The following is a 16,166-nucleotide window of genomic DNA, read 5'->3' as shown; positions in this document are numbered from 1 at the left end:
TGCAGCTGTATAACTTTTTGAGGATATGTAGAAAATAGTAAAAATAGTAAAAATAAAGAAAACCCTTGAATGAGTAGGTGTTCTAAAACTTTTGACCGGTAGTGTGTGTATGTATATATATATATATATTATTTTCTTCTTAAAACTGCATTGTTGGTTAAGGGCTTGTAATTACATTTTTCACTGTAAGGTCTACACCTGTTGTATTCGGTGCATGTGGCAACTCAAATTTGATTTGATTTCATATTTTGCAATGAGAGAAATGTAAGATCAAAGAGCTATATATTTTTTGTCAGTGGTTGTTGTGGCAGAGTTATTCAGTGTAATTAAAGTCCCTCTCTTGCTATTCATGTGGATCTTTACAAACCTGAAGTTGACTGCTTTAAAATAATATAATAGTGCTCTATCGCACTGAGTGTACTTGACCGATATGGAGGCATTTCCATGTTGTTTTTTGGGGGGTTTTGCAAACTTCCACAGGAAATATGTGTACCATGGGCGTTATGGCAAAGGCACATGTTAAAGGCACATTCTTCTGAAATATTATTTCTATCACATAAACTGTTGAGGCAGGGAGATGCTCCCTCTTTAAGTTGTCACATATAGCTTCTGCTCCTATATGATGCAGCTTTTTGTAAATAAGTTAACCTGACACAGTAATAGCTAGATCCGACTGACATCCTTGTATGTAGTACCTTTGTATTAAAATGTATTACACTATCAGTATGTTTACTGTGGTCTGTGGAAAGACCCATATGTGGTTTTCTTACCTAGTTGAATGCACTGACTGTATGTCTCTAAGTGCGTCTGCTAAATGACCGAACTGTAAAAATGTATTCAAGGACAAAGGCTCTTTTAACACTGAATATCATCTCCCCTCTAAATGTGTAGAAAGTTAAAAGATGAATAACATCATGGGTGTGCATCTTGTGCAATCTTCTTTATTTTGCGAGTTTGACTCAACAAATTGAATCTGTCTGGAGGTCCTTGTTGGATTTTTCCTTGAATTTGTTGGCTTTCCAAACTCAATGCAGACAAGCTTGTCTTGTTGCCTTGTTATGGCTTGTTATGAAATTGTCTATCACTGCTGTGTCTATCACGACTGTTCCTTTGTATCATTCTGAATTGATATGGAAAAGCAAGGCCAGAGGGAATTAGACAGAGCCTCTGTATTCTACATCTGCAAACCCAAAGGAAGCTAAGATAAGCCTCCGGGCTGCTCTAGATGGCAGACAGTATGCTGCGTCTCTCAGCACCTTTGGCCACAGTCAATCCACAGTGGGTCAAAAGGCAAGACCAGGGTGTCACAGTAAATGACCAGTGACAACTGCTATCCTCTCTATATGTGGTCCTCTGTAGCTCAGCTGGTAGAGCACGGCGCTTGTAACGCCAAGGTAGTGGGTTCGATCCCCGGGACCACCCATACACAAAAATGTATGCACGCATGACTGTAAGTCGCTTTGGATAAAAGCGTCTGCTAAATGGCATATTATTATTATTATTATTATTATTATTATTATTATTATTATTATTACTATATCGATTCATTGAAAATTGAAGGACGTTAGAACAAACAGGTGAGAGACGATCAGAAGCTACATCTTCTGCTAAATGTCTTGTTTCATTTCACTGTGTGAAAATTCCAACTGGATACATTTTTAGGTGTGACTGGTTTATCTTTATTTCTGTAGTCTATTTATAAAAAAAACTAGCATCTTGTTAACATGTTATTACCACTTTATGTGCTGTAATATAAAGTGCTGCACAAAGTTTGAATGTAGTCACATTTAGGCATCATCAAAAGATCACACTTCACATGTAATTCACATTAAGTTTATGACCGACGTTGTAGACAGAAACACTTGTTTCTCTTGAAAGTATAAATGAAATCATAGCATTTATTTTCTCAAAACGTTGCTCTTAATTTAGTAAACAGTTGAAATGTAACATATTTAACAGTTGAAATTTAACATGAAGTACTTCACAGTTTGAGTGGATAAATGTTGTATGCCAAGATGTTGATTATTCGTTTCAAAGTGACTGAGCTATTCTGATGTTGACTATTTGTGTCATTTTTTTGCTTGAGTATACATTCATTAGTTCACAAATATGTTTGAATGTATTTGCACATTTTGAATGGATAAATATTAAATGTGAAGATGTTGATTACTCATTTCATAGCCACCAATGTTGACAATTTGTGTAGTGTCAACAGTATTTCTCTCCTTAGAGTTAGTTCACAGCAGTAAAATAGTCACTTTTCACCAGCTCTGTTGCATTTAATCACCTCTTCTCATCAAGGACCCAAATGTTGCTTGTCAGGAATGTGCTTCATCATACACCTAGATGGTCAGCTAGAGCAGCGATTTTGTTCCAGAGTGCTCCCTGTACACTTGGACACCAAAGAGCAGAGAGGCTAGTGGGCAGAGCTCCCCCAGTCAGTCCCCTTGCTGTTCTGCTCTGCTTTAAGAGGTGTTGTGTCTCCTTATGCGGATTTTGCAACTGTTTTCACATCTCCTTTCTGTGGGTGTCACAGTGGGGCTCGGCACCCAAAAATGCCAGAACGTGGAAGGTTTGCAGATCCCAGGTGTGGAACGCATAGGTGCTGTAAACCTTGTTAAGGACAAGCAACAGATGAAATTTCAGAGCGCATATTTTATGTACTGTACAAGGTCATCAAAGCTTTGAGAAAGATAAAGCTTTTGTAGACAGCATGTTCTTTGGCAAGTTGCTTTCTACGTTTTTCTAAGTTAATAGACTGTTGAGCATTAACTCATAATACATTTCAAATAGTTCAATGAAATTATTGAAAGGTTGTCTGCAGTGTTTCTGTCTGAAAAGACAGTTTGAAGTGGGAACATAATGTTATGCGATTCATGGTAGTAGCAGTAGCATTATGATCTAAGGATTGTGGAGTTGTGTGTGCCAAAGATTCATAATTGTATTATGTTCTTATATTAACTTACGATGGGGTTCTTAGACACTAATCAGAATGTTTACCTTTTTGTAATGAATAACTATTGATATGAATAATTCTCTAATGCTGTAAACATGTTCGACCTCAGTGGAAAAGTTAGTACATTTTGAAAACTGTCTTCAATTCATAGTATTGAATTGAAAAGGAAAATAGTTTGTGTTTAAAGTATGTAATATGACATCACACATAAAAGTGTTACTGAACCTTAATAAACGATGGTTTATAAACTAATTATTTTGTTGCATCACAGGTGAGAAAGCATTGTTATTTTAGACATCCAAAATGATCAAATGATTATTGAGACAATTAAAATAATTGTGACTGAACAGAGTCTAGGTTTACAGGTCATTTATCTCTATTTTAAAGTATGTCTTAGTGACCAAATAGCTCTGGCCTTTACGGGTCAACACTCTTGGTAGTACCATGCTCTATCAGTGCCTTGAAGTCATCACCATTTTCCCAACTAGTTACTGAAAGACTGGACTACTCCATGTAAACCTTCCCATACATTTAAGAAGATTGTGTTGTATCTGAGGCACATGCAAGGATGGCTTAATATTTGCTAACAGTGATGTGTTGATGGGGCTTCCCTTACCAGATCCATTGACCTTGGTGACAGTTTGAGGGTTTTTGTATCCCTTTCCTGCAGTCAAATGACCTAGTGGCCTCATGGGTGGAATGTTATTAATATTTTTAATAACTTCATAATTAATTAAACATTCTTATTTTTAACCGCTGAAAATTCGGTGTTTCTATGTCATAATATTGGGATGCAAACTCAAAAAGTATATATCTGACATTGTACAGGTAGGTGTCTTCTTATTTTTGTAAGGCCATAACCATGTGTGTGAGGTGTATACTTTTGTTTCAAAGTAGATTTGTTTAAGACTACCAAGAAACACTCTGTGTTACCCTGATTTAGCCCAATGCAGTATTAAGGAAATACAAAAATATATATACAAAAATAAGCCTATATCAAGCTTTAAAATGTGTATAATTAGAGTGCAACATCAATGGAAAAAGATAGAAATAGTATAATATCAGTGAGCATGATTACTATAGATGTATGAAGAGGTGTTTAGATAATTTGATGTAGACACGTCTCTGCTGCAATTCAAATGTGGATATAAGGTGGTAAGAAGTGGGTGTGTCAAATTATATATAAATAAGTGTGTGTGCGTTCTTCTTCTCTTCTTCTTCTTCTCTTCTTATGAGGCCTTACAGAGCCCAGTGAAGACCCATTGTCTCCCCTCCTCCATTCTTTCCCCCTGTATTGCTCCTTCTCGCTCTTTCCCTCAGTCTCACAGCTCTGACTCCAAATCAGTTAAAATGGAGCCTCCAGGTCACATGTCTGCCAAACAAGCATGTGCTGGTATGGCCATGATATCCCCTTGCGCACACACACACACTACAAGGCAGAGGGAGCGAGGGCAGCTTACAAGCCTCCACCCTTGCTCAACCCCCCTCCCCCATACACTGAGTGAGCCACCTCATACCTCTCCCCATCATACTAGTCACTTCATCATACTGGGAGTGTGTTCCCTATCACACAGGACACATGCTCACATGGATGTGAGTGTGGTGTTGGATTTCTGGATTAAGATTATTTACTGAGTTGCTGAGCACATGGATCGAGGAGCAATGAGCTCTAAATCTATTGAAATATGTTTCATATTGATATCATTTTGTCCAGCATACATGCAAAGCTAAACATGGATGGTTGCTTTGTTATTTGAGAATGTACAACTGTTGTGAAAACGGTTGTGGTTGCAGGTGCCATTTCAGTCTCACACATAAAGGATGAGATTGAACACTCTGACCGATGTTGTTTTAAATTAAGGGTCAGGTTTTCAGTTAAGGGTCTAATTAAAATGACTGGCATGATGGGATGCCATTGGGTCAACATTTAATCCTTGTCTTCATTATCCATATACAGATAGCTGCCAAAATAAAGGAAACACTTGAGTAAATGATGGTTCTGGCGGCTCTGTTATGGTGTGGGGTGCATTTTCCTGGCATGGTTTAGGTCCACTCATCCCCTTAGAGGGCAAGGTAAACGCCAATAAATACACAGCCAGCCATTCTGTGTCATCACCTTCAACCTATGGTGACGCATTTCTATCCTGATGGGAGTGGCCTCTACCAGGATGACAACGCCCCGATCCACAGGGCACGAGTGGTCACTGAATGGTTTGATGAGCATGAAAACGATGTAAACCATATGCCATGGCCGTCTCAGTCACCAGATCTCAACCCAATTGAACACTTATGGGAGATTCTGGAGCGGCAGCTGAGACAGTGTTTTCCACCACCATCAATAAAACACCAAATTATGAAATTTCTTGTGGAAGAATGGTGTCACATCCCTCCAATAGAGTTCCAGACACTTGTAGAGTCTATGCCAAGGTCCATTGAAGCTGTTCTGGTGACTTGTGGTGGCCCAACGCGCTATTGAGACACTCTATGTTGGTGTTTCCTTTATTTTGGCAGTTACCTGTAGGTTTATTAACCACTGTGTTGATTGATCTCTGCATAGTGAGTTTAAATATGTTTCAATTCCTCTTCACTTCTAGTAATACTTCTGTTATAAGACTTTGCTGATAGCTTCTTTATTGAGGGAAAATGTACTTACTATGACTGTGAATGTGGTTGTCTCACCTAGCTATCTTAAGATGAATGCACTAAATGTAAGTCGTTCTGGATAAGAGCATCTGCTGAATAACTAAAATGTAAATGTCAATATTTTGAGTCCGCAAATTTGATATATTTGATGATTGTTGATAAAACAGACCTGTACAGAGAATCCCTGCAGTTTGCTAATTTCTTAGAAGAACTTCTGATACCTCAAGTAAATGTTAAAAAAGATTGCAATCTGAAACCATGCAACGGAATTATGATGAAGAGGGTCCTTGCTTCAATATTCAAGTATTGAGCAAAATGCTTGACATAAATTATATTTGTCAACTAGTTTAGAGCTAGTTTAGTTGGATTAGTTTGAGCTCTTGTAATTTCTCTCCTCTAAGGCTATGTGGACTGTACCAAACATAACAAATTATTAACGGGGTTGAGCTCTAGTGTGTCTTAAAACTGTTTTTTTCACTAGAATCCAGAGCCCAAATATCTTTGTCATTCTGGGTCAGCAATGATCATTACCCGACGTTCCTCTATCAATGTTTGGGGCAGCAGCCATGGTGTTGTGCTGTGTGTTGGAAGTTGCACATGAGGAGGGAACGAAACAGAGGAAGGAAGGGAGGACGGGCGTGGGTGGGGCGCCTTGGCTGTTCCTAGGAGTCAGTTGCATATAGAGTGGACTGGCCCCCACATTCTGGACGTTCTATAGATCCTTGGGGTTCATTGATTCAAAACAAAGTCAGAGCTGACGTCACACCCTCCGAGGAAGAAACACAAGAAACACAAGACCATTGTGGCTCGAGTTCTCTCTCTCGCTCGCTCTCTCTCTTTCTCTCTCTCTTTCTCTCTCAAAGTGAACTTTGAAGTTGGAGATGCTTGTTACATTTTGCAGACTTTTCAAGAAAGGGTTTGAAAACGGTTTGGGGTCATATTGATGAATATGGATATTTTGGTAGCTGTTTTTAGAGGCAGGTTTTAGTGTTTATTTGTGTTCATCTGTTGATATGTGACTGGGGTAAACAGAGATCTATACATGAGCATTGTAGTGAATGATTACCTCACACTTGGTTACTTTTGAAGTGTTCCAATTTGTTCAAGGACTCTAAATTCTCTAAAATTAGGAAAATCTTCTTTAGTCAAATCCTTATTTACCTTTTTAAAGGTCAACTGGAAGAATAACTGATCTATTCTTCTAAAGTGAAACTCACAGAAGGCTTCTGGTTGGACCAAGTTTATAGTTAACTAAAGATGATGGTGTTGATGGCATAGAACTTTGTGGTTGAAGAATTTAGAAACAAAAATAATGTTTTTGAAAATAGAAAACATTATCTATTGTAGTGTTGGAAAACCAAACTCTGAGCAATTGGACGTCATTTAACACAGCATGTACTTGATAGAAAATGACATTCTTTCCACAATTTTATTTTTGTTCATTCAAATATGGCAAAGGACAGGCTTTTACCCCAATGCTGACCATTTGGAGAGGGTCCTATAAGTTTAACTGGAAATAGTACTTTATAATTGAGTATAATACAATATAATTTATGTTATTACTCTATGGAAATTATTTTGGTATTCAATTATGTTCATTTATGTGAAAATATATGTTATATCTTTGTTGAGTATGTTATGTTAATTAACTGTAAAGGTTTCTGGGCTTAATTTACTTGTAGACAAGTTGTATTGAATTCAGAACATTGCAGTGGTAACATTGTTATTTCATTGGGATGTGGGCACAATGCTTTAACACTATCAGATTTAAGACTATCTTAATATAATGTTTTCATTTTTCTAATTTAGGAGTAATATTTGTCTCCTTATTCTCATGTATATTCATGTTATTCACTGTGCATCCTAAAGTTACTCTTGATAGTTGTTTTACATCAGAGTTAATCTGAAAATATAATGTATCTTGATATATAATAAAGTAACAAAATAACCATTTGACATTACACCAACTTTAATGTTATTCCATTTTCAAAGTTATTTTTATTTATTTAAGTTCAGATAATTATCCGTGATTGATATCAGATTTATAGCAGTAGGCCTAGGCCTATAGCAGTTATTTCAGAATCAGAATCACCTTCATTCGCCAAGTACATTTACACATACTCAGAAGTTCACATTGTGCTACTAGTGATAGACAGCATTTAGAGACAGAATACAGACAGTGGAGTTTAAACAAAGTTTACATACATTATATACAACTAGGTAGAGTGAGCATAGAGCTGTAAGAGAATGAGCAGATATACAAATATACAAATGTTCACCAGTGTTTTGTTTCATGTAATTGTTTCTTGTTTCTTTGGTGTAATACTTTATATTATTTGTGGGAAGAATTGTTTATCTTAAAGAATTTAGTTTTGACATATGTACATTTCTCATTTTAGAATGTAAAGATTTAGAAGTTCTATTCATAGTGTACATTAGAAAGCAATGAGTTGACTACACTAAAGTTGTTACTCTGGCAAAACAATGTGGATACATTTGAGAATTTTGCATTTTAATTGGGTTTATATAATATGATATTAGCTATATTAGCTATAATTCTTTCAACTAGTAGGCATTCTCCCTTAGGATTGAATTATTTGTTTGCAATCATTGGCATGCTGTTTGAATGAGATTCCCATATGAATGCTCTAACCTTTGACAACATAGATCTAAAGTTTGGATTCAGATGGAACATATTGTTGTCATCTTTATGCTACATTATGATTTCAATTAAACTTCTTAATAAGATGTTTTTTAGTGCTTGATAATGGAATTTCAATAGCCATTACACTCTTGAGTGTAGTTGTGAGTTAATACTTAGATTGATATATTTATTTTCACTCTATCAACGCAAATAACTCGGTTATTACATCCATTTCAAGTAGAGCTTTTAGTGGGGTTTGGTCAGCCATCTCACTACTTACTTATTTGGAATAAACAGTGGTTTATTTCCTCCCATGCTTTGATTAAAACGGACACACTTTGTGTGACCGAATGGATTTGGCTTTGCTTTCTTGGACGTATTATGGGCAATTAAGAAATACATTTTTCACGTTGAAGAGGACGCATGAGGCTTTGAAAATTAATGTGTTTTTTTTCATCCTATTTCATGTATAGGCTATAATGCATATAAAATGTAGGCTAACCGTTTGAACACCCTTAATCTCGATCTCATTAGAACCCGCAGACGTCGACATCAAATTAAAAGCGAATGTAAGGATGTGGGGTTATGTTTCTGTTCCATGAGTCATGTTAAACGTTATAGCAAGCAGCCTACGTGGTTCTATTCTATAGGCTATGAGGCTTGACTTCTCCTGAACAGTGCAGCTACGGGAAACACATCGTCCACGTGAACTGTAGCAATGATTAATCTGAAGTAAGGCACTCTTCGAAAACAGTGCATATGTATCAGAAATGTGTCACTGCCCGATATCACCAGCATGGCCAAACCTTTGCTATACCCCCTGTATGCGTCAGGCGTGCTCTCTGGCATACATTGTAGCCACACGCTCCCTCCTTTCTTCTATCCAATGACTGCTTCTATCTTCTCCCCCTCCCCTCCCTTTCTCTTCTCTAGGTGGGCGGTGCAGCTACTCGGAGAACCGCCTCTTCCACGATGCTGTAGTACTGTCGAGTAGTTTACAGACTTTATGAATGAAGGCAGGTTTTCCTCCTAACAGCAGCGCTAGGCTGTAGAGCGAGCGCTAGCAGCTGAGCGATGGGGGGTGGGGGGGTGTAGCCACCGCACCGACAGACAGAGAGAGAAGCAAGAGTTTTTGCATTCTCAATAGAATGTAATGAACAGTCCTTCCTTTCGAATGAAATATAGCCAGACGTCCATTCATAATATGTACATTTACAATATTGTGCATGTATTTGACTATGGTTGCATAGCCTATATGACGCCTATTGTTTAACCTTTAAATAATAGTGATAAAATGGCAGCTGTTTAGGGTTTTTAGTGTAAGTTATGAATAATATCTTATCTTTACAAGCGTTTGTTTTGCCCATACAGGAACTTAGCCAAAAATTCTCAACGTGGTGATTGACTGTGACACTCATCCATATCAATTTATTCAATAGGTGATGCCCAGATGAATAGTGCTCTCAATGATGTTTCTACATGTTCTGGTATATTCTGCGCTGCCACATGTGACTGTATTTCGTGGTAATTGGGCGTTGTCAAAAAAAGATGGCTGCCTACTTGCTGGCTCACATGGTTCAGATTTATCTAGGGTGGTGTCATTCGCAGTGAACTAGAAAATCCGGTTTTACAGACGTGTGTGTCTAAGAGCCCTGTAAGTGTTTATTAACTGCGACCGTCCCAAGTTTATATGCAGTGTTTTGGTTCTGTTTATATTATAAACATATGCATTCTCATTAACCGCAAATTAATCCCAATCCAGACTACTTCTAATTTGAAAAATTGCTTTCTTATCTGTCTGATTCAGATGTTTACACGCTGGGTTCTGCATGGCAAATATGGAATATGGACGGAGAGGCAAATAAGGCAAATAGCCTTCGGTTCTGATTATGAGGTTATAGTCCATATAGCCTTATGTATGAGGAATGTTGAGGCCTATGGCCTCAGTTAAGTAGCCTATTTCTCTTTTTATTGCCTTTTGGGCAGTCGAGATTATTTTAGGCGATAAGTAGTCCTATGCCTATACAAAAACTGGATACAGGTTTCTAAAGACTTTTGTCTTTTGACCATCAGTTGATTGGATAAACTGTTGAAAGAATATTAGTTTAAAACCTGTATAGCAGGGTTTATTGTAGATTTTTTTATCAATAGAAATAAATTGGCAATTATTTGGGCATTAAAATTGCATAGATATATCTAATCAATAGGTCTATATGGGCATAGGGCCTCAGGTGATATGGCAGACCCTGTCTAATTGGGTGTGTTACTGGGGAAGGGACAACGAAATATCATCGTTTTGGAAGAGAAATACATGCAAGGTCATCCACCTTGGTAGCCTGCTCCTACCAAAATTAATACATTTGACCCTCCTCTTCTCAATAACTTCAACCCAAATCTGAGCGACAACTTTTCCTAATGATCAAACTGTAAGTAATTAAACGAGTAGCCTATAGACTATTCTTGAGCTATTATAAATGTATGGAATACTTTCAATCAAAGTTAATCAAAACTGGAGAATAATTTACTGTATATGCTGTGAAGTGGACATGCCTTTCTCTCGAACCCATGCAGTGCATAAAATGTAGGCCACTGTTGCGCACAAAATGGCGCACGAGGAAGTGGTGAGCAAGGGGCGCAGGCAGTATCAAGGGTGGTACTACGTAGTGTGCTACAGTAGGTTCATTCTCTGTTCTCCTAATGTGGTCTATGTTCACCGTTTTACCCCTCAACCTATAGCCTACTGCAAGGCTATGGGACTAACCATATGCATTTACATTACATTTTAGTCATTTAGCAGACGCTCTTATCCAGAGCGACACAGGGCATAAAGTGACCAGACTCCAGTAGCACATCTACAGTATAAAGAAAACGTGCATTGGAATAGTATTACCAACTGTCATGCATAAATATTTATTTATTATTCCATATCGTATGTTGGAAACAAATGAAGGCACTCATCGCCCTGCACGCGTAGGCCTATGGCTAGATTCTCGCAACCTTGCTCTTATCAGAATGGAAATATAGGCTATATAAGTGTATTTCAGTACTCAGAATGGTATGACAAAAATATATATATTAAGTTATGTGTTAATAAAGTGACAATGGGTAAATGTACTTGATGGAGATCAATGTCTCACCTACAACGTGGAGATTACGCACTGTTAGGCTACTGTGCCACACAAAATGGAGACCTTGCGGCAGCCATCTTCTCATGGAGAACGGGTCATTGTGGAGATAAGCATTAACTTTGAGCCAGACTAAAGGCACGTCTCTCGTTCTCCACTGCTAATGAACGCCAAAGTTGTTGTTGTCGCAGGTTCAGCTTCTTCTCCGTATACCAGCCACCGCAACGACCACCCCACCTCTTCCAGGCAATGGCGCGAATGCGCTCTCTACTGTGTAGGCCAGATCTGTAGAGTAGACTAATTTCAACAGTGAAGGAGAGGGTCCTTGGCTGCGATTCGCATCATTCATTCATGTGCACAGTGTATTTACGGATGTAGGATCTTAATTTGAGCAGCAACAGGAAATGTTAATTATTATGTGGATTATAATTAATGTATATTTTAGTAGAGGCTGATACATTATTCGTTAGGGCAAATCAAATCTGACATTTCTAAGTGGAAATTACAAACTTTAGGAGCCTTTTTAAAGCTCAAATATACTACAAGTTTGCATTTCCTGCTTTGCAGGAAAATTCTCAGCATCAAAAGAGTGATCAAATCCTAAATCTGTACCTCAGCATTTGGCAATAGAATAGGTTTAGCATATGCACGCCACAACTCTGTAATACGGTGGCGAAAGCACAAATGGTACTCAACTGCTCTGAAAATGCAACAAAACGCCTGCATATCAGATGCTATCAATCTCCCGCTTTCGTGCGGTTGTTGGTTGACTTGTCGTTTTTTGATTCAAGCAATTACGTAAAATCTCACATATGACATCCCTATGTAGCCTAGTAATATGTATGATGTCATGTAAGAGGGGAGCCAGAGGAAGCACTGTGAAAATGAGCAGTAGTGTGCAGCTGACTGTCTGATAGTGTTCCGCATACCCTGCGCAGCCTATTTTAAGTCAGGGGAAGCCCATCCCCCGCTATGGCGGCTACACAGTTCAATTGTTTGCTGCTAGTGCTACCCCCTGCCCATGCCTGCCCTCTGGCCCTTTCCAAACTCTTAAACTACAGCATTCCAGAACCACTCCGGGGTCAAGTGTTGCGGTGTATGGTTCGGGTCAATCCGCCATTGCTGCAATGGAATGAGCTAGGATCGAAAGCCTACCCAGATTTTTTTTGGGCTCGGGAACTGTGGAATTCGGCGTCTGGGAGAGGGAGGAGTGAGTGAGTGAGAGGAGGGGGAGCTCGTAACGTGATAATGCAGGAGAGGACCTGTGTTCCCTCCCCTGCTGGTTGCCATGGCAGAAGCCCCACATTCCTCAGCTGAGCAGAGCTTTTCTTCCTCAGTCCATCCGTGTGTGTGGTGCAGCACTGTGATGCGTGAGAGAGATGGCGACCATAAACACAGAGGCTCCCAGGGGCCTCAAACTGTCAGGACTGACCACACCTCACACACACACACACACACACGCACACACACACACACACACACACGTTATTTAATGGTTAAGTGAACAATTACATAAATTACCTCAACCAACAGTAATGTACACTATATTAATCATATTGTAAAAGTGTATAGGCAACATTATAAACCTACCATTGGGCATTAATGATTTTCCTTGTCATGAAGTGTTAGGCTATTAATGATTTAATGCCTAATAGTATGTTCATGCTGTATCTGAGTAATAATATGTTTATTATGTAACCTTGTAACTGCCATGTTCCTGTAGTGCTTATGAATGTATTATGAATGCTTTATTAGTCAATTTGGTTTTCATGGCATTGTCAAAAATATGGTCGTCATATATTTGATTACTATGGATGCGTTTTCAAAGATGAGGAGCTTTTATGATTCTGAAATAAATGGGACTCGAAGATAAAATTATTGATTAGATTGAAAATCAATCAATGCTATTAAAAAAACTAGAATGCCATGGACGCTTGATTGCAAAGAAAATAGCATCCTTTACTTGAGGTAAGATTTGCACATTTTCTGGAATTTATTGAGTTTTGTTTCAATAAAATTGTGATTAGAAACAAATCTTATCATGCCATGACATATTTGGGATCTCCAAAGAAGAGGAAGCTACAGTGCCTTGCAAAAGTATTCAGACCCCGTGGATTTCGTCACATTTTATTACAAAGTGGGAATAAAATGTATTTAATTGTAAAAAAAAATCAATAATCTACACAAAATACTCTGTAGCCTAATGTCAAAGTGGAAGAAAAATTCTAACATTTTAAAAAAGATTAATAGAAATTAAATAACTAAAATATAGTCGTTGCATAAGTATTCAGCTCCCTGAGTCAATACATGTTAGAAACATCTTTGGCATCGATTACAGCTGTGAGTCTAATTGGGTAAGTCTATAAGAGTTTTCCACACCTGGATTGTGCAATATTTGCCTATTATTCTTTCACAATTCTTCAAGCACTGTCAAAATGTTGGGGATCATGGCTAGACAGCAATTTTTAAGACTTGCTGTAGATTTTCAAGCAGATTTAAGTCAAAACTGTAACTTGGCCACTCAGGAGCACTCACTGTCTTCTTAGTAAGCAACTCCAGTGTAGATTTGGCCTTGTAGGTTGTTGTAGGTTGTAGGTTATTGTCCTGCTGAAAGGTGAATTCCTCTCCCTGTCTCTGGTGTAAAGCAGACTAAACAAATGTTCCTCTAGGATTTTGCCTGTGCTTAGCTACATCACACTTTTCATCTTAAAAACCTCCCCAGTATTTGCCGATGTCATACCCATACCGTGATGCAGCAACAACATGCTTAAAAATAAGTAGGCAGTTACTCAGTGATGTGATGTGATAGATTTGCCCCATACAGCTTTGGATTTAGGCCAAAAAGTGTATTCCTTTGCTGTTGTTTTTGCAGTATTACTTTAGTGCCTTGTTGCATAAAAGATGCAAGTTTTGGAATATTCTGTATATTTATTTGTATTCATCTTTTCACTCTTGTCATTTATGTCATTATTGTGCAGACTCTACAATGTTGTTCATCCATCCTCTGTTTTCTACCATCACAGAACTCTGTAGCTGTTTTAAAATAATCAATGGCCTCATGGTAACATCCCTGAGCAGTTGCATTCCTGTCCTGCAGCTCAGTTCAGAAGGACGACTGTGTCTTTGATATGTCTGGGTGGTTTAATATATAATCCACAGCCTAATTATTAACTTGACCATGCTTAAAGAGATATTCAATTTACACATTCTGTACACAATATCTGCACAATATCTTGAATAGCTGCTTCGAGGGCAAGCGATATAAACGACTTTGTTTTTAAAAATTGTTTAAAATGATATCTCTGTATGTTTAGTCATTATGTGGTCCTCTGTAGCTCAGCTGGTAGAGCACGGCGCTTGTAACGCCAAGGTAGTGGGTTCGATCCCCGGGACCACCCATACACAAAAATGTATGCACGCATGACTGTAAGTCGCTTTGGATAAAAGCGTCTGCTAAATGGCATATTATTATTATTATTATTATTATTATATTCAATGTCTGATGTGTTATTGTTGCCCATCTACCAATCACTGACCTTTGAGGCTTTCAAAAAGCTCCCTGGTCTTTGTAGTTGAATCTGTGCTTGAAATGCAATACTTGACTGATTAAAAAATGTCAAACCCTATTATTTCACATAGAGTGAGTCCATGTAACTTATTATGTGATTTTGTAAGCCAAATCTTACTCCTGAACTAATTTAGGCTTGCCTAAACAAAGTGGCTGAATACTTATGCAACGACTATATTTGCGTTATGACTTTTATTTTGAATTTTAAAAAAGTAAATAATATTTCTTTCAAGTTGACATTACAGAGTATTTTGTGCAGATTGTTGAAAAGAAAATGACAATTAAATCCAAGGGGTCTGAATACTTTTGCAAGGCACTGTATATCGCTTAGTTATTCATATATTGTTTTGTTTGTTCTTGATCTGTCTTTAATCATGAATCATGAGATACTAATATGCGAAAGGGAGCAGGACCAGATCAGTGCCAGGGGAATCACTCCTCTACCTTTAACCACTGCTCCTCACAGTAGACCTGTTAGCCCCTCTCTCCCAAACCAATTGACCACCTCCAACCACCGGTACTGTTCGACCACAGAGGAAATGTATTGTGACATATCAATAAATTTTTGATTGGAAGAGATTCATCCCTCTCAGCAGGTTTTCTCTGCCAATGAGGTTGTCCGAGTCTTTGAACTCTCCCGGATATTCTTGCTACTGTAGTGTCTTTGTAAGGTCAATTCATTGTCTTTTCATTATTTAATACATATCCACTTACGCTTGAGCTGGGTAGGTGCACACTGGTAGCGAGTACCAGGAACTTGAATTTAGATTCAAACTCTATAGAATATTGACTCTAAAATCTGACTCCAGTACCTCAAATAAGTACTGGCACCTATTTCATTCCAAGCAGTGGTATCCCCAAGCACACTGAAGCTCAGCGTGTGTAAAGAACACGTCATCCATGCTGCCAGTTGACGACTGCATGCTGCCAGTTGACAGCATGCGGCCAGTTGACAGCATGCTGCCAGTTGACTTCAAGAAATCTCACCAAGTGCTTGTGCCTCCTACTTCTTCTCCCCTACCACTCTTTCTTTGCGCTCTTCTCCACTCCCTCTCTCTTTCACCTCACCACCCCCTCCCTCTCTCCCTCCCTCTCTTGCACACTCTAGCTATTTAAAGCATGAAGTACAGTATTACATCCACAGAAGGGTTCATGTGTCTGTCTTTGAGTGACACACTGAGGAATATTGGCACTTCAGGCTCTAGCAGCTTGTTCAGTCGAACCAGCGTA

Source organism: Coregonus clupeaformis, unplaced genomic scaffold (genome assembly GCF_020615455.1).
Source record: "Coregonus clupeaformis isolate EN_2021a unplaced genomic scaffold, ASM2061545v1 scaf1168, whole genome shotgun sequence".
NCBI lineage: Eukaryota > Metazoa > Chordata > Actinopteri > Salmoniformes > Salmonidae > Coregonus > Coregonus clupeaformis.
The sequence above is the reverse complement of the archived record's forward strand: the minus strand, read 5'-3'. Positions refer to the sequence as shown.